Below are 19,593 nucleotides of genomic sequence, written 5' to 3' on the forward strand. Positions count from 1 at the left end.
TATTATGTGCATACAAGTCCCAAGAAAAGGGATTGAGAGGGAGTCAGGTCATAATATGTTCTTCCTTAGGACAAAAGCTCACCTGGACTGGAAAATGGAAGCCAAAAAATATAAACAGGCTTGATTCTTAATTTCTAACTTTTTCTCAAAGAAATGGAAAGCCGGGATCCCTGGGTGGCGCAGCGGTTTAGCGCCTGCCTTTGGCCCAGGGCGCGATCCTGGAGACCCGGGATCGAATCCCACGTCGGGCTCCCGGTGCATGGAGCCTGCTTCTCCCTCTGCCTGTGTCTCTGCCTCTCTCTCTCTCTCTCTGTGACTATCATAAATAAATAAATAATTTAAAAAAAAAATAAAAAAATAAAAAAGAAATGGAAAGCCACCAATCCACTCTAAATGAAACAGAACATTACAAAAAGCCAGTTTCACCTCAACTACAGCCCCTGTATTTCTGATCCTTTCTTATAGCTACCAAGTACATTCTGGAAGGGCTGTTTAGATCCAAGCTAAAGTTACAAGGGCGTGAAAACTCTGGGAATTCTGACCATCCAAGATTCTGACACTATTCAAAATTTTCTCACATTTGTTCATTTGTTGCTCTTTAGTCATTTGCATACCTCTAGTTCCACAACCCTGAGGAACTGTTGTTTATAATGGAGTAAGCCACAGTGCAAACTGGTTTCAAACATTTCCTCAATAATCCAGAATTACAATCATGAAGTTGTTTTCTACAAATGTTGTCTATTAAACTCTGAGCTGAGTCTAGGAGTGATCGCTTTGAAATATAAATTGGGAAACTAAAACACAGAATCAGTGAGCTCTAGGGAAAGAGCAGAGGGTGAGCTCACTTGGGCCCAAGGGGCCATTATAGATTATGGACAAGCTGAAGCCATGGGAACCTGGGGTGGTAGAAGGAGGACAAGATGTACAGAGAAAACCAAGAACATCACAAATGAAAGACCTTCATTCCATGAAGCTGGCTGTACTTCAATGCTTACTCTTGGATTCCCAAAAGGACACTCTATGTCCTATAAATCCTCCTTTCCATGGATTAAATGAGTATATCTGTTTAAAGCCAAAGAGCTAAAGCCAAAAATCATTGGTGTGTGACAGCTTTTGTGCTTCTATAAAGGAGACTTAAACACCCTTTGGAATAACGAAGGGGAACCCATTTCCCAATCCTGTATGGGACTAAACAGGTTTAGTACAACAAACATGATTCTAAAAATTACTTGGCATGTTAAAAATAGATTACCAGGCACCTTCCCTGAGGATTCATTCTGACTCAGGCCCAAGAACATGCAGGTGACTCTCATGATCAGGCAAGTGTGGGTCACAGCAGATAAGGTGAATTCTGAGATCCTTTTCATCACAAAGACAACAAATTGGAACTAACCATTCCTTTACAGACAGCAGTAGTTTTAAGTGAACAGATGTGGAATCAAACACATATTTCTTGTCTTCAAGAAAAAGTCCTTTTCTGGAAGACACTAGACTAGGCCAATCAACAGAGGAAGCCTTAGAGACTGAGAAATAAAGCCAAAACATGTGTGTGTGTATGTGTGTGTGCACTTTCATCTAAATTTAGAGATTAGAACAAATTCTCTCAAAAAACATTCGAACTATGTCTGCAGTATATAATTAAATCCATATATCTCAGTAAATATATGGGTTCTACTCCCAATACACAAAACTGTATATTGCATAGTTAACAGGTTGCAGGGAGGTGCATAATTTATTTTAAATTAGACCAAGAAGAAAACAGAGCAACTATGGTCAGGAAGAGGATTTGAAAGTTAAGATACTGAAAGAGCAGTACAGACCATATTTAAGGAGTTCAATTCTACAAAGTTGCTGTGAAAAGTACTAAATCCACTTTCCAGGCACAGTGTGATCCAAATCTATAAGAAAGGCCTTGTGGGTCTTTGGAAGAACAGACCTAAGCTTCAGGTTTGATTTGGGCTTTTGCTCTGTTCAGCTTCTAGTTCTAACAGAAGCTACACACAATATGACTCCTTCTTAGAGGGCTAGCTCTCTTCTGAAAGTAATCTAACCCCTGCTTAGAATATAGGCCTGCAAGCCCCAGAAGCCCTGAGACAAGCAATGTTCCAATACAAGAGCTTCATACTTGAATCAGATGGTTATTAGTTGCGTGACCTTAGTGGGCACGGTCTGTTTTCATCTGAGAGTCATTTTTCTAATCTAAAGAGACTAAATGACATGAGATACTTTTTTTTTTTTTTGAGATACCTTTTAAAAGTGCCAGAAGAACCAAATCAGATAATATATGGAAAGCATTGCAGTATCTGACACAATAAATGTAGCCATCTGCATATTTAGGAGATTGTGCCAGAAGGGCCCACAGTGATCAATCAACCCAATGCTCTCATTGTGCAGATGAAGAAACCAAAATGGCTGGGCCAATAATTTGCCAACTCCTGAGTGACCAAATTTGGGCAAGACAGACTATCCAGTTAGTGTTCTAAGAAAACCACTCAGTTGTATTTGTTTGAGAACACTGTAACTCCAATAAGAATTAAATCAAAATTACAGCCTTTAAGATACTCATCTGAGATTGGAATTTATCATATTTTTGCAGAGTATTTTTTAAGGATATTCTCAGTTTTACATATTAGGGACAGCAAACTGCAAGTAGGTGCTCTTTAAAAACCTTTTCTCGGATGCCTAGGTGGCTTAGCGGTCGAGCATCTACCTTTGGCTCAGGGCATGATCCCGGGGTCCTGGGATCAAGTTCCACATCAAGTCCCACAGGGAGCCTGCTTCTCCCTCTGCCTATGTCTCTGACTCTCTCTCTGTGTCTCTCATGAATAAATAAATAAAATCTAAAAAAAAAAAAAAAACTCTTTTCCTTTTGTAAATAAAATTTGCTTTAAAAAAAGAAAACAACATAATACAAATATTGCTTAACCCCAGATGACAGGATAGAGAATGGTTGGCTATGGGAGTGGCAGCTACTTGACTGGAAGTAGTTAGAGCTCAGCTCACTGGAAAGTGACAGTAGGGCAGAGGTCTGCCCAGTATGAAGAAGGCAACTACCATGCACACACATGGGTAGATGGGACAACAAGTGCGAGGTCAGGGAGGGTCAGAAAAGCACGACATATTTCAAGAGTCGTGAAGTATTCCAATATGGTCAAAACCAGCTGGAAATGGAAGAAAGGGGTGGGGTGATCCAGTATCACTAGGAACGTGAGAAGAGCTGCACCCAGTGTCTACACAAATGCATAATGGATGACCAAGATCAGAAATATTCTTTCAAAAGTCAGAGCCAAGGTTTGCAAGTCATCAGGTACAGCTCCCAGCAGGTGGTAGACCCTCAATAAATGGTGGTGGTGATTATATAATAAAAGTAATCTGTGTAAAATTCTTATCATAGTGCTTGGCACATAGTAAGCATTCGAAACCACCTTTAAAAAAAACACAAAATGTCACTATTAATAATATGTTTAATAGATAACTGTGCCTTTGTTAAATGAATGAGCAAACACACAACATAGTAACAAGCAGACTGAGCCAAGGAAAACCTTAGGTCCTATTTTTGCCTATTCCTCACACTTAACTATGGCAAAGTATTTTTCTGGAGTGGCAAAGGGAGGTTTTTGGAGAAATAATAGTTACTCTGTATTGAGGCACTCTGAGTAGTAGGGCCAAAATAGGGACAGGAAGCTGTGTGATTAAACTTTGCGCTATTCCAACTCTTGATTTTGGCTCAGGTCATGATCTCAGGGTGGTGAGATCAAACCCCATGTTGGGCTTGCACTCAGCACTGAGCCTGTTTAAATAAATAAATCTTAAAAATAGGGATCCCTGGGTGGCGCAGCGGTTTGGCGCCTGCCTTTGGCCCGGGGCGCGATCCTGGAGACCCGGGATCGAATCCCACGTCGGGCTCCCGGTGCATGGAGCCTGCTTCTCCCTCTGCCTGTGTCTCTGCCTCTCTCTCTCTCTGTGACTATCATAAATAAATAAAAATTTACAAAAAAAAAAAAAAAAATACCTTTAAAAAAAAAAAAAAAAAAAAAAAAAAAAAATAAATCTTAAAAATATATTAAAAAAAAAAAAAAGCTTTGTGCTCTTTGCTTAGTGCTTGATGGCTACATCCAACATTTCTTTCTCTTTTTTCTTTTTTTTTTTTTAATTTTTTTATTTATTTTTGATAGTCACAGAGAGAGAGAGAGGCAGAGACACAGGCAGTGGGAGAAGCAGGCTTCATGCACCGGGAGCCCGACGTGGGACCAGATCCCGGGTCTCCAGGATCGCGCCCTGGGCCAAAGGCAGGCGCCAAACCGCTGCGCCACCCAGGGATCCCTCTCTTTTTTCTTTTAATTTAAATTCAATTAGGCAACAAATAGTACATCATTAGTTCTAGATTTAATTTTGTCGGGATCCCTGGGTGGCGCAGCGGTTTAGCGCCTGCCTTTGGCCCAGGGCGCGATCCTGGAGACCCGGGATCGAATCCCACGTCGGGCTCCCGGTGCATGAAGCCTATGTCTCTGCCTATGTCTCTGCCTCTCTCTCTGTGACTATCATAAATAAATAAAAATTAAAAAAAAAAAGATTTAATTTTGTCTTAGGTGTGTCTCTTATTTAAAAAAAGAATGTCTGGGTGGCTCAGCAGGTTAAGTGAGCCTTTGGTTCAGGTCATGATCTCAGGATCCTGGGATCAAGCTCTGCATTAGACTCCCTGCTCAGGCGATCCTGCTTCTGCTCCTCCTCCCTGGTCATATATGCTCATGCGTGTTGGTGTGCACTCTCTCTCTCTCTAATAAATAAAAATCTTTAAAAAAAGAAAAAGAAAGACAAACCTCAAACTCAATGAGAAACCCCATTAGTTCTCAATGAGGGAACTAATGCTGGTTGTTGAACACCCATGTGTCACCACGTGCCACCCATGATCTCTGTCTTCTTCTCACTTATTGCCAACAACTTTCAAAGGCAGACATTATCATCATTAGCTATTATATATGTGAGGAAACCACCACCCAAAGACAGGAAATCATTCTCCTGGAATCACACAATCAGTAGGTGACAAGGCAGGAATTTGAGGCTAGGCCTCTTATCGGTTCCGTGTCAGTGCCCTGAAAGCCAATCGTGGCTGCAGCACTGTCGAAGGGGATCCTAACACACCAGCCTCATGCTTGTGCACTGGCAAAATTCTCACCCAGGAGCAGGCTGCCAGAGATCCCACAACTGCAGGGAAAAGCCTGGCCCTCTGGATACGATCAAAAGACAAACTCCATTTTCAAATTTCAGATTACAGGGTAAAAAATATTTTAATGACTTTAGCCCTGCAATATTTCAAGGATCCCCCTTCATCTCCAGAAAAACACAGACACTTCCAAATGTCTCCCTACGGAGAAAATAAACCTCTCACTCTTATTTCTCCCAAAAGAAACTCAATTTATTTTGGGGGCTGAGGGGGAATAATCTCTTTCATCAAAAGATTGGATTTAACTAATAGCCTTTGCTTTTTCCAGGTATTCTGTTAGTTAGTTAGGTTCCCAAGCAAGCAGGGAACACGGCCTCCCCCGAGGCACCATCCCAGAAGACTACTCTCCTCCAGATGGGGTCTATGCAGCCCCATCCAGCAAGCCCTGCTCTGGAGCAGGTGAGCCAGGGATCTCCCATCTGATGGAGAAGACAAACCAGCAGCTCTTATAATCTCACTTGAGGCCAGATGAAAAGAGGGCAGAAGACACAAGGATTCCAAAATCATAGCATGAGGCTCTTACTCAAAAGTCCAGTTTTAGCTAGATATAGTGGTTGCCAGGAGAGGCCCAGAAGGCTTAGACACATTACAAGTGGGAAGAGCAAAGGAAGACATAAGCCAGGCAAGGCCTGGTACCTCAGCCTAGAAGGTTTTATTTTCACTCAGGCTCATCAACAGAGTTGCAATTCTTCTCGAAGGCTTCTCAAGGGTCCTAGGTGTTACCTAAGAACAAATATCATGGCAACTTTACAAAGAGACTGAGATAAGAAAGAGACAGGCTCAGCACTTCTGGAGAGTTTTCTCAGGAAATAGGAAAAGAACTTAGTTTGAACCAATTCATTCGGTCTGGAGTCAGGAACTCGTGTTGGAAACTACTACTACTTATTGACCAGTAAAATGGGGTGAATGAAAATACCTACCTCATAAAGACATCGTTAGGATTAAATAAGGGAGTTTGGTAAGAGGGTACAGTCATCAGGGTCCCATCAGGGGACAGAAACCAGACAACAGGGCTATGAGAAAAAGGAGCTTTAATATAAAGAATTAGCTATTTATAAGAGATCGGCTACTAAGAGAGAATAAAAGAGAACGCTAAAGAACATGCTAGTTCTACACAAGAGACCCTACAGAATTTAAGACCCAATTCCAACGTGGGCTGGGAGGTGTTTCTCCACCACAAAGCAATTGATTCTTAATGAGTCCCCTGATTCAAATCAATTCTGACACTACCTATTTGGAGACAGCATGCAAATCCACAGGTCCGGGGCTCAGTCCTACAGGACTGTCACTCCCCCACTTCAGAGGCCAGTCAGAAGCCCAGGTTGTGACTTGTACTTCCAACCCCCTGGTTACAAATCAGAAGTTCTCACAACCCCCTTTTTGGGTTCAAATCATTTGTTAGAGTGACTCCTACAGCTCGGAGAAACATTTTACTTACCACATCACGAGTCCATCATAAAGGAAGGAACTCAGGAATAGCCAGAGAGAAGAGATGCAGTGGGCGAGGTATGAGGGCAGTGGATGGAGCTGCCATGCCCTCTGCAGGCACCCCACTCTCCCCTCTCCATGTCACCAGACCTGAGGCACTGTGAACCCCACACTTTTGGGGTTTTGTGGAGGCTTCATTACATAGGCACACTTGATTACCTCATCAGCCATCAGCTATCAATTCAGCTTCTCTCTCCACCCCAGGAACCAGGGATGGGGCTGAAAGTTCCAACTTATAGTCAATGTTGGTTGCCCTGGCAATCAGCCCCCTTCAAAAGTCTCCTTATTTTACCATAAACCCAGCTGTGGTGGAAAGAGGCTTGTGATGAGTAATAAGACTCCCACTTCACCTCTATGGTTGCAAATGAAGCGTTTTCAGGACCTGAGGACAAGAAAAGACCAAATACTCTGACAAAAGATGCTTCACTGCTCTTATCACTTGAGAAATTCCAAGAGTGTGGAGAGCTATGAGCCAGGAACCAGGGGTGATGACAAAATATAAATGAGTAACATATTTCAGTCGCCTGAATAACCCAACATACGTTTCTCATAAATCGTCATATTGCAAGATACAAGGAACAATCTTGGAAGAGAAGATGCTTTCCCCAGGCTGGGATACAGACTGCAGCCCACGGATGGCGAGGGCCGAGAAGCTGCCAGTCAGGACTGGTCAACAGACAGCAAACTCCAAGACGAGCACCTCCCTCCTGCCAAGGCGCCAACCACAGGTTGGAAGGTGAGCACCAAGGGGTGTCCAGGCTTTACTGGCCACTGCATTTCCTAGGAGTAGGCCCAAAATAGCATACCAGAACCAGGGGGGAAGGCCTCTGTGTCCCCTCTAGAGTTCTCTGACCAGCTGGAAAGGTAGACAGGCTCCAACATCATGGGCAGAACCATGAAGAATGGATTTGGAACTCAGGGGTAATAAACTGATAACTGGCACAGGGGTCTAGTTAGCACCCCTCTAATTACGTCACTCCCCCCAGAGACTCATTCGCCAAAGTAGGAAGGGCACACGGAGCAGATGAACACAATAGGCATCACCTAGACTTGTGGCGAGTTGCGCTCAGCGGCCCACCTTGCAGACAGATGCAGAGGGTTTAGAAAAGGCACTGATGCCCCTGGGAAGCTAGAACTTTCTGCCCCACATGCCAAGATCTGTGGGGCTCTCTCTCTCTCTCTTTCCCTGCTAAGCTCACACACACACTCAGGGAAAAGTTCCACAATGGTGTGGATCACCCTGGATCCTCTCCTAGGAGGCACCCAGGGCCAGGGCTACAGGAGTGATGCTACTTTTAATCCCAGACCCAGAAGAGCATGGGCAGAAAAAGATGGGCTAAAGCACAATCTACTATCTGACCACCCCCCTCCCACCCCTGGCTGCCGGAGAGGATGCGGGAAGATGACTGAAGGGCAGCTTTACACCATCCTTCCCCGGGCACAGAGAAGAGAACATGGACTCCCCTTGCAACCAGACAGAAAGGGAAATGCCCACAACTGTGTGAGGATCATATTAGGTGTGATAACATCTCAGAACAGCTGCAGAGGCTTCTTTTTAAAACAAGGTGAATTCTGATGATGTCAGCATCATCCAGCTTGCAACCCTCTCAAGGAGCTTTTGTGCTCCCCCCAGCTCCCACAGGGGGGGTGACGGAGTGTGTGACATGGCTTGGACAAAATCAAAGGAGGGATTGTACAGAGAAGGCCTTGGGGGGTCTCCTGTTCCCATTCCCAGTTGTGCCAAGGACAAGCCTGGGGGAGGCAGCAGCACCGGTGTGGGCCTTGAGTGGGAAGCCAAGTGGGGTGACATGGGAAGCAGCAATGACCCACCACCATTGGATGAACAGCCCAAGGACCAGAAGAGCTGGGAAAGGGTGATGTTTTGAAATAAAGCAGTGGGTCCTGTGTCCAGGAACTTCAAGGAAAAAACAAGGGGCCTCCTAGGTAGCAGGGTGACTGGCAGAGAAAGACCAGCACATTGTGGCTCTGTCTGTATGGCTGTCCTTTGGCCTGGAGGCCACCATTTCTCAGCTATGTTTCTGAGGCACTTCCAATTTTTTCCAAATGAACATTTCCCAAATATCCTGCCTGAAAGCTGCCCCTTGTCATGCAGCACATGGTTTCATTTCTCCGAGATGAGGCCACCGGAGAGCTGCCCAGGCCCATGGTGCCCGACTAACCTGGGAGAACCTGTCCTAACATTTGGTTGGAGTTTTTCAGAACTGCAAGTCTTCACGGCAAGATGGGCTGGGTCTTCCAGAGCCCGTGCCTTGCACTTACAAATGAGCAGCTCTAATCCAAATGAGGGGCCCAGAGCTCGGCGTGGTGACCGGACCCTTCCGAGCGCACACAGTGCTTCAGGGGGAAGAAGTGGCTCTGGCATGCCACCCTCCCTCCCCTCAGGCCTGGGCTTTCTCTGCATCTGACTCCAGATGCCAAACAAAACTTCCAGATATTAGTGCCCAGGTCACATTGGTTTTGTTTGTTTGTTTGTTTGTTTGTTTTGCACATCTGCTGAGTCAGTCCAACCAGGCGCTTAAGAAATGACTTCAGTTGGATGGGGCACAGGACAGGGGGTGTTAGGGTCATGTCCAGGGACAGGGTAAGGGATTAGAAAGAAGGTTAGGAGAGTAGCTCTTCAGTCTCACAGAACCAAAGCCAGTGTGTAGCTGTTTTCTATTTCTGTGTCACAAACTACCCTAAAAATGCTTACAATAATAACCACTTGATTCCATGCCTTTGCACCTAGGCAGGGAGTTTGGGCAAGGCTCAGTAGGTTTAACTCATCTCGGCCCCACGAGACTTTGGGTGATGCAGCTCAGTTGGAGCTGGAGGACCTACAATGGTCTCACTCATGTGTCTGGGCCCCTGGTGCTGGCTGTTAGCTGGGGTGCCTCTTCTCTTTCTCTCTCTGGCAAAATAGCCTGGACTTCTACACTGGGTGGCTGGGTTCTGAGAGAAAAAGTGGAACCTGCAAGTGTTTCTAATGTGGGCATTAATAGCTCATTCTTTCTGATTGCTCTTTCATCCATTCAAAGCACGAGTTTATGCCAAACTATAGAAAAATTAAATAGAAGGACAGCTGGCAATAACAAGCAGAACAGATTTGGTGTCAGACCTGGGATCAAATTCAGATTCACAGTTTATTACCCAGACGCCATGGAAAAGTCCTGAACCTCTCTGACCTTCACTTCCCTCACCTGGGCAGTACAACCACAGAGGGTTGCTCTGAAGACCAACACGATAATGTAAGGAACACACCTGGGACATTGCCAAGCACAGCACTCAACAAACACGGAAGTGAGGGTAGGAGAGAAATGTTCTTACTTTATTGAAATCCACGGACACCAACTTAAGATTTACAAAGTCCATTCAGCAGTAATTCCAAGGATCTCCTGAAATCTGAGGGGAATCCTCACCCACCTTCAGAGCCACTCCTGCCAGAGTTATCAGCTGCAACATGGAGTTCTGGTGCAGATTTTAACACGTCTTTATATAGACTTGCTCCCCAAAGGCCAACTTTGGTGCCAGGTTTTATATGCAGGTCACCATAATTTACATTACATCCCCTGATTCCGTGAAGTTTTCTTTTCTTTTTCTTTTCCTTAAAGAGAGAACATGAGTAGGCAAAGTGTAGAGGGAGAAGGAGAGGGAGAAACCCAAGCAGCTCCCCACCGAGGGCTCAATGTCACAACCCTGAGATCATGACCTGAGCCAAAATCAAGAATCAGACACAACAGAGTGAGCCACCCAGGTGCCCCAGTGAAGTTTCTCTTTAAACTTCCTTATTAAGGGGGGGCATCTGGGTGGCCTGCTTGAGGATTCTCTTTCCCTCTGCCCCTCTCAGCTTGCATAGTCTCTCTCTCTCTCACTAAAATAAATAAATAAAGGAGTGCCTGGGTGGCTCAGTCAGTTTAGCATCCGACTCTTGGTGTTGGCTCAGGTCATGATCTCAAGGTCACTGATCGAGCCCCACGCTGGGCTCTGCACTCAGTGCTGAGTCTACTTCAGATTCTCTTTCCCTCTCCCTTTCTCTCTCTCTCTCTCTCGTGAATAAATATTTTAAAACAGAAAAACATTTAAAAAATCATAAATAAATCTTTTTTAAAAATAAATAAACTTACTAATTAAGGAATGAAGGAGGGTAGAGTAGGGTAGGGTTCAAAGAAAAATTTGTCGTGCAGCAGAATCAGGATTCAAACCAGATCTGATTTTATGGTTCACGCTCTTAAATACCAGACCATTTGCTTCTAGAGTCATATTCCCAAACAATTTACACATTTGTTTATACTTTGTGAACCAAAGTTTCCTCCCAACAACTCATTCACTGCCACTTTCCCCTCACCCAGTCACCCCCTTCCCCACCCCACCCCCAACACACACACAAATACAACACCAGTCCTCTCTCTCCCTGCCCAGGGAGGCAATTCAGCGCCTCACCATGTTGCTCAGAGCCCAGACTGGCTCTAATGGTAAGGATGCTTCCTTCTGCCTTCGGACTCTTCTCCCTTTCTCCAACCATGAGTGTGTTTGTTTCTGGAGTTCCATCTTTGACCCAGTCTTCTTCCCACTCTGTTGTCCCACCACTTGCATCTCTTGGCTCACACCTCCCCAGATTGATGGCCCAGGCGAGATCGGTCTCCTGGGCTTCAGGTTCTCCATCTTCAGCTGCTTTATCTCCACTGGTGGCCTCGGTCTAGTCACTGGATTGTTAGGTCCTCCAGGAGAAGAACCATGCCCCGTTTACCATCATGGATCCCTCAAGGCTTGCCATGATGAGAGGCATTTCATAGATTTTTTTTTAATATGGTGTGTGGATAAGTGAGTGAATGAATAAATGTATTCAACTAAGGTCTGTTTAATGATTCACAAATTAAGGTGAAAAAGATCTTTAAAAGGAGAAGCCAAAAAAAAATTTTTAAATAAATAAAAGGAGAAGCCATGCTGGCTTTATCTTCTCACCTAGAATAGAACATGCTGTATTCTGTAGGATAAAACAGATGTGCTAGAAAGTGGCATGGTCAAGTATGTTTGACAGACACCTGATTTTTAAAACTTAAGCAGGACATTTTAATCCTCTAATATGCTAAGTACAGTTCAAATGTCCAAAGGGAAATACTTTGCAGCATCTGTTAAGTGTACTTGGGTATATTTCTGTTTTGGGTCTGTTTAACACACATCAACTGTTCTGCCGACTGAGATTGCGTGGATAGCCAACTGGGGAAAATGATACCCTAGAACATTGGATTTTTTATTTAGTCACTGCTTATAAGAAAGTAATTTTAAAAACGAAACACTTTAATCCTAACCCGGTCCTAGTACTTAGGAGCTTTTGACCTTTTCTAAGAACAACTCAGTAGGTCTATTTAGACTGCTTGGACACAAAAGAGACTCAAGCTTAGCCTGGGATGGGTCACACCCCAGAGGGCTGGGGAAGAAACATGGATCTGCTTTAAGGTCACATGGGTTCTCTATCAACCCACTTGCTATGTGGAATATGGTTTCTTTTCCCTACTTTCCCAACCACAGTGACATTTTGGTCCTGAAGCCCACACACACTGGCTCTCAAGTATAGCTCCTCTCTGGGGCCTTGGGGTGGGAGCAACTCCTCACGCTTTAGCAGCTGCAGGAAACACTGAGTGACATCACCTCCCCCTACGCCAACAAGCCTCTACAAGGTCAAGCTTGGAGCAGCCATCTTTAGACAGAAAACACACAGATAATCTCCCTTCTTTCCGCCCTGCAGAATGAGCTCACAACTCCGGGGAGTGCAGCTCTACATGTGTGCCAGGTGATGTCAGGATTAGTGTCCTGGCACTCCTGACACTCTGCAGGTGCTTTATTCATAGGACACCACCCAGCCCGTACCAGATGGCAGCGTGGGAGATGTACATCCAGCTATAGACCTTCCCTCACTTCAAGTTATAAGGCCTTTGGGGAACAGACTCGCCTATTTTCTTGGACTGGGTTGTATGGATGTTGGGCCAATCAGAATAGAATAGATACTGGAATAGGGTGGGGATGCATAAGAGCTTCTCTAGAGATTTCCCTAAAAAATAAAAATTCCTGGCAATTGCCTCTCACTTCTATCATCGACTATTATTCTCCGGGTCATGAAAATCCTGTGCTATGGGTCATATATAAGGATGGAGTGGGGCTTAAAGAAAGCTCCTTGGCTCACTGAAAGGTAAGCAGAGCTCTGTCAAACAGGAGAAAAGCCCCTGCAATGAGTCAGACCACCTGACTCCTAGCCTGAGCTCCCTGTTCCCCTCCTCTTCTAAAACCAAGAGGCAAAGAGGTTTCAAAATCAGCCTGTACTTTAGTTCCATAAAAAATGAGTTTTTCTGCTATGACTATTCTTCAGGCGCTGATACAGCTTGGCCTGACTATACCCCACTTGCTTATCAGAGATGGGAAATGGGCATGAATAAAACCAACATGTCTCTTTGGGTTCCTCAAAAGACAAAGTTCTAGTTTGATGCCCACATTTCCATTCCGTTCCATCATTTCCTCATTTGAATCTTTTTAGGGTTGAGCTTCTTCTATGTCAAGAGCCATATGTTTATCTGCCTGAAGCGTTGGGACACCCACGTGGGTACCACAGAAAGAGGTAAATGAAGGAGTCACATACACTTTGAATAGCAGTGCTTAATCTGATGACTGGAGCTGAAGTAGCTCATTCAAGAAAGAAAGGATACAGGGAAGAAAGGAAGGGTGAGAGAGAGAAGGCAAAGTGGAGGAAGAAAGGGAAGGAGAGACCCTGGGCTCGTCAGGAGCCCATTGGATTTTACTACTCAGTCAAGAAATATGAAACCTGGTTCCTCTGCCAATGAAAGAAAATGAAATGGGACACCTGGGTGGCTCAGCAGTTGAGCATCTGCCTTTGGCTCAGGGCGTGATCCCGGGATTGAGTCCCACCTTGGGCTCCCTGCATGGAGCCTGCTTCTCCCTCTGCCTGTGTCTCTGCCTCTCTCTGTGTGTCTCTCATGAATAAATAAATAAAATCTAAAAGAGAGAGAGAGAAAAAGAATGAAACAAGCCTTCCTGTCACCCCCCACCCCACCCTGTGTCCTGCCCCACCAAGCCTCAAAACCGAGAACCAGGCAGCCATCTGGGCCTCAGCCAGATGGTCTGGGACGCAGGGGCCCTGCTCCCCATGTGGCTGCTCGGAGAGGTGCTCAGAGGATCCACTGTGGGCGTTCAGGCCATTCCTGCCTCTGGTCAGGACTGGCCCGCAGGAAACTGGTTCACTCCAAGGTCATTCTCTTCAGAATTCGATGAGCAATCCTCAGAAAAATGGAGGGGGATCCAAATATTGAGTCTTGACTCCAAAAACATGCCAGCAATTCATTTTCCTCTTGGGACTTAACATGTCCTTCAGGAAACTGCAAAGGAACAGAACTCCTAGTGACAGTTCCTACACGTGTGACCCTGTCCCCTCATGGCGAGCAAATGCCTGGGGGGGTGCAGAGGGAAGTGCCTGGACCTGAACAAAAGAGCTACATCTACCTGCTGTCAGCAGATGGCTCTTGGAAAACTGGGAAGAGCCAAAGTGAGAGTCTGAAGGCCTCACCCCCAGGTGTCATCATCTATCAGGACCCATCACACACAACCCTCCACCGGCCCATCCATGATGCAGATGTCCTGAAGCAAGTACAGCCCATGGCCTCATCTCATGAAGGCTCCAGGCTTCTCCCATACTTTTCTTGTCCCCAAGCAGAACTAACCGGCTCCATTCCTGGGAATTCATCCAACTGCTCACTTGAGAGGGCACTTGAGCAACCATTGCTGCCATGGAGTAAGTAGAGCATGGGCTTTGGAATCAGATGGCAAAGGTTCAAATCCCAGCTCTGCACTTGCTTGCTGGTAACCTTAGAAAAGTAACTTAAGTCCTCTGAGACTCAGCTTACCCGTGTTTGAAGTAGTGACAGCAATAACAAAGCTGTTATGAGAATCCAGTCGTGCTATCTCCTTGAGAGCAGAATCTGTGTTACCCAAGTGTTCAGCCTATAGTAAGCACTGAGTAAATATTTATTGAATACCTGCAAAACACTTGGCACAGCGTTTAGTGCATAGAAAGCTTCCATAATTGGATAGCAGTATCGTGCTTATTATTATTTTCTGCCTCTCCTCACTTAGAGGAGCTTATTTTGGCCACTGTATCAGTCAGGGTCCTGACAGGAAACAGATGGTGCATTCCAGTTGAGGAGAGCTTAATGAAGAAACCACTTGGAGGGGTAGGTGCAGGATTAAGGGAACCAGCAGGGAATGGTTAAGCATTTCAGAACTAGCAACCGCAGAAAGAATGCCATCTCCACTAAACCTGAAGGGTCAAGGAGGGGAGCTGCTACCAGAACCTTGAGAGAGCCATAGTTGAGAGGGCAGCTCCAGAGAACCAAAAATCCTTCAGTGGAGGGGTGGGGCTCAAAGGGAGATAGGAGAATGAAAACCCCACCCTCTGCTCTCCTGCTGATGCCTCCCAATGGCCAAACCCAATGCTCCCTGATGAAGTCCACGCAGGCCAGCTTCCACAGAGCAGGGTGGCATGAGGAGGGGGGGCAGGAATTGGTCCAGTGGTGTCAATGGAAGGCATCCAGTACACCCATGAAATCTCAAAAAAAGATTTATTCACTTCCATCTTTCCTAATCTACATAGGTTCTACAGCCGATTTATACTCTAAAAGACAAAATCTTTTCCCCAAAAAAAACTGAGGCCAACAGGAGAGTTTGAAATGTCACCTTGTATCTTTTCCTGTTTGGGGGAGTCTTGACATCTGGGGCCCACCTGTTCCATGGAGTTGACTCCACAGCTGTATCATGCTTTTGCTGTCCTTCCTCATACTATAAATTTCTGCATGTAAAATCTAGCAATGGGCTCACTGGGCTTTGAAAAAAAAAAAAAAAAAAGTGAAAAGCAAATTCAGGCATAAATAACCTAAGGTAAATTTATTTTTTAATGTTTGTAATACTTGGGTAATTTTTAAATTAAAACTAACTCCATTAATATATGACTATTTTTCATCTCACATTTAGAACAAATCCCAAATTTGCACTGCATACTGTATTTGTAACAAGACTTAAACATATCCTAGGCTGGAAGAACTAAAGTAGCTCACTTTTGAAAGGCTGATATATCCATGGCAGGGAATAAGTTGTGTGAACTTATCAGAAGCCAGCTCTACAGAGACCACCCAGTCTTTCAGAGCCAACAGCATCCACTCTCCCAATACTGCACAGTTAGTGGGTGGAGGACATCCTGCTAACTGGCATCCAGCTGCTGCCAGGGGGGCCAAGGCCTTTACTGAACATGGAATACAGTGCTGGTATGTGAACACATGCTAGCCCTCTTCAGGGTGGGCTTCATCTGTTAAGTATAATGCAAAGATGCATACAGTGAGACACTAACAATCATACTAAAATGAAAGCACAAAAAAAAAAAAAATGAAATGAAATGAAAGCACACCCACAGTGAGATTTGGCTAGTTCTTCATGGACCCTACTCCAATCTACTCACCTGGCCCTAACAAAACAGCAGTGTTTGCATATAATGGTGGCAATGAAGGTAACGATGGGGAGAACCAAGAATTATGTGGCATGTATTGTGTTGTAGAGACTACACAAAGTGCCTCACATAGGTTATCTCAACCCACCAAACCAGCATATGTTGTAGATTTTATTCTATAGACATGGGAAACAAAGCCAACTAATATTAAGTTACTTGCCCAAGATAACAAAGCTCGTGAGTGGAAGAGCTGGAATTGGAATTTAAGTAATCTAACTCCAGATTGTACTTTGAACCTTCGAGCCATTCTGCCTCTGATTCTGTCCCTTAATATTCACAGAAGGGAAAAAAAATTTGGAAGAACATGCACTTTTCAAGTTAAGAGTGGCTTTCTTCAGAGAGTGAAATAATGAGTGGATTTTTTCCCCCCACTTCCTACGTGTTTGCTCCTTTCCTGATTTTATTCAGGAATCAATACATTAATTTCTTAATGGTAAATATAAACTTTCTTTCAAAAGGCCAAATTAGATGTCTGGTTCCAGTATGAAAGGATGAGTCCCATATAGCTCGTTGTCCCTTCAGGGTACTATTACAAACCCTGTGCAGAATAGAGACCCAAAAAAAGCCCACATATATATGGTCAACTGATTTTCAACAGAGGTGCCAAGGCAATTCAGTGAGGGAAGGATAGCCCTTCCAACAAATGGTACTGCATCAACCAGACACCTGCGGGAGAAAAAAAAGAAGACTGACCCTTAGCTCTCACTACACACATATAGTATCTTGGGATGGCTCATGGAGTTCCACGTAAAACCAAAAATTATAAAACTTCTAAGAGATGATAAAGGAGAATAACTTTGTGACCTTAGGGTAGACAAAGTTTTCCTAGATGGACAACTAAAAGAATGGGCCATTTAAAAAAAGTGTTTTGGGATCAATTCTACTTCATCACAATTAAAAACTTTTATTCTTTGAAAAGCACCATTAAGAAAACATACAAGTGGGGTACCTGCGTGGCTCAATTGGTTCAGTGGCTGCCTTTGGCTCAAGTCATGATCCCAGGGTCATGGGATCGAGTCCTGCATCAGGCTCCCTGCTCCATTGGCAGCCTGCTCCTCTCTCTCCACCACTTGTGCTCTCTCACACATGCTCTCTCTTTCTCTCTCCCTCAAATAAGGGAAAGAAAAGGAAAAGGAAAAGGAAAAGGAAAAGGAAAAGGAAAAGGAAAAGGAAAAGGAAAAGGAAAAGGAAAAGGAAAGGTACAAGCAAGCCACAAGCCAGGAGAAAATTTTCAAAGCATTTGTACCCAGAATGTATACAGGATTCTTAGAGCTCAGGATCCTCAGAGCTCAATAAAAAGAAGACAATCTATTTTCCTTCATGGGCAAAAATAAAATAGATACTTCAAAAGAGAGAAATATGAAAAACCAAAATCAAATACAGAAGATGCTCAGAATCATTAATCATCATGGAACTGTGAGTTAAAACCACAATGAGTGCTCGCTTTGGCAGCACATATACTAAAATTGGAATGATACAGAGAAGATTAGCATGGCCCCTGCGCAAGGATGACACGCAAATTCGTGAAGCATTCGATATTTAAAAAAAAAAAAAAAAAAAACAATGAGAGGTCACCACATACCCACTAGAATGGCTTACATTAAAAAGATTGACCATACCAAGTATTGGTGAGGATTAAAAGTAACTGGGACTCAAACTACCCATGGAAATATAAAATAATACTATGTTTTCTTCAAGGGCTAAATGTAAACCTACCATACCACACAGGTCTTCCACACCTAGGTACTGACCCAAGATAAGTGAGAATGTGCATGCACCTGAGGACTCATACATGAATGTTCAGAGCTGCTTTATGTGCAATGACCAAAACTGGAAACAGTCCATCAACAGGTAAACTGAGAAATCATGGCCTATATATCCAATGAAATACTACTCAGCAATAAAATGGAGAATACTGACACACACAAAATATGGACAAATCCCAAACCACTTATGCTATGTAAAAGATAACAAACCCCCTCAAAGAAGAATAGGTGCCATATTGTTCCATTTACATAAATCCTAGAAGACCCAAATGAATCTGCAGTGACACAAAGCAGAGCAGGGGTTGCCTGGGAATGAGGGTGGAAGGAGGGAGGGATGATGGAAGGGCCAAGAGAACTTTTGGAACTGATAGAAATGTTTGTTGTCTTGACTGTGGTGACGGTTTCATGAACATATGTTTGTCAACAATCATCAAATTGCATGCCAGATACATACAGTTTATCATACGTCTACAAAGCAGCTTTTTTTAAAAAATGCACCTTTTCTGCTGAGCTCCTGCTCATAAGATGGAGACAGCAGCGCCCTTCCTCCACAGCAGCCCCTGAACGGAATAGCACCATCTTGGCGCACCTCGCAGGCAGCCCCTTTTCATCTTGCTCTTTACCTTACAACTTGCCTTTCACGTTCGTAGAGCCCTTTGAATTTTTTTTTCTGAAGGTTTTACTGCAGTGTAGTTCCATATGTTCATTTAACTTACAAGAATTCAATCACAAACGTGAGGCAATAAAGAAAAGCAATTATGGTTTTTACAAGTAAGGAAACTGTGTACACAGCACAAGTGATTCCCTCCACCTTTCCATTCCATTAGTCTGAGAGGGGTGAAGAGGCAGTGCCCTTTCTCCAGATCGCCCGTACGTCTCTCATTTTAGGAGAATCTCCTCACTTGCAGTGAAATTCTGGCGTTTACAACACAGGTTTCTGTACAACACAGCCTCAAAATGCAAACCAACTACTCCAGCTTACACTCAATGACCTGTCCCATAACTGGAGGAAATTCTAATTGCGTTGGCATGTCCCCAGTCATGAGGATAATCGCGCTATCCTTGACTTCCACCATAGGTGCTGACTTTTGAACCTCATGTAAGATGAAGCTTTGCTGTATCTTTTCCAGTTTTCAGAACAACCTCATGAAGTAGCTGGGGCAAGTATTATTATCACCATATGACAGAAGAGGAAACAGAGCCTGGGTGAGATTGTGACTTGCTAGTTACCCAGCCGATAAGGGACAGCCTCATTCCAAAAACCCACATCTTCAGACAGCAAGTGTGGGACTCCTTGAACCATATCACTCCTCCACATGTTACCATTGTGCTTATCAGGCAAAACTTATGGCCTAGATTTGCCCTTAGTCTCAAGAATTCTCACAGCAACTTAAGCTACTTTCACAGCATGAACAGAAGTTCCTGCTAATAGCTTCTAACTCTTTCTTAGTAGTGTCTTCCCTCTTAATTAAAAAGGAAATTATGTTCATCCGAGCACGGTGGCCTTGTGACTCTTACCTGCCTCTCATCATCAAAATTTAATTCACAACCAA

At 44.3% G+C, this 19,593-nt stretch overlaps 1 long non-coding RNA gene and 1 other non-coding gene across 8 annotated transcripts in view; one reads left to right on the forward strand and one right to left on the reverse strand.

The window, feature by feature from the left end:
- LOC140622993 (uncharacterized) overlaps positions 1-19,593 on the reverse strand; it is a 145,379-nt gene that overhangs the window by 122,461 nt on the left and 3,325 nt on the right. The gene's annotated exons all lie outside the window — the stretch shown is intronic.
- Positions 17,711-17,817, forward strand: LOC140623383 (U6 spliceosomal RNA). Its single transcript, XR_012023006.1, has one exon. It is a non-coding gene; the product is annotated as a U6 spliceosomal RNA (small nuclear RNA).

This window comes from Canis lupus, chromosome 32 (genome assembly GCF_048164855.1).
Source record: "Canis lupus baileyi chromosome 32, mCanLup2.hap1, whole genome shotgun sequence".
Classification (NCBI taxonomy): domain Eukaryota; kingdom Metazoa; phylum Chordata; class Mammalia; order Carnivora; family Canidae; genus Canis; species Canis lupus.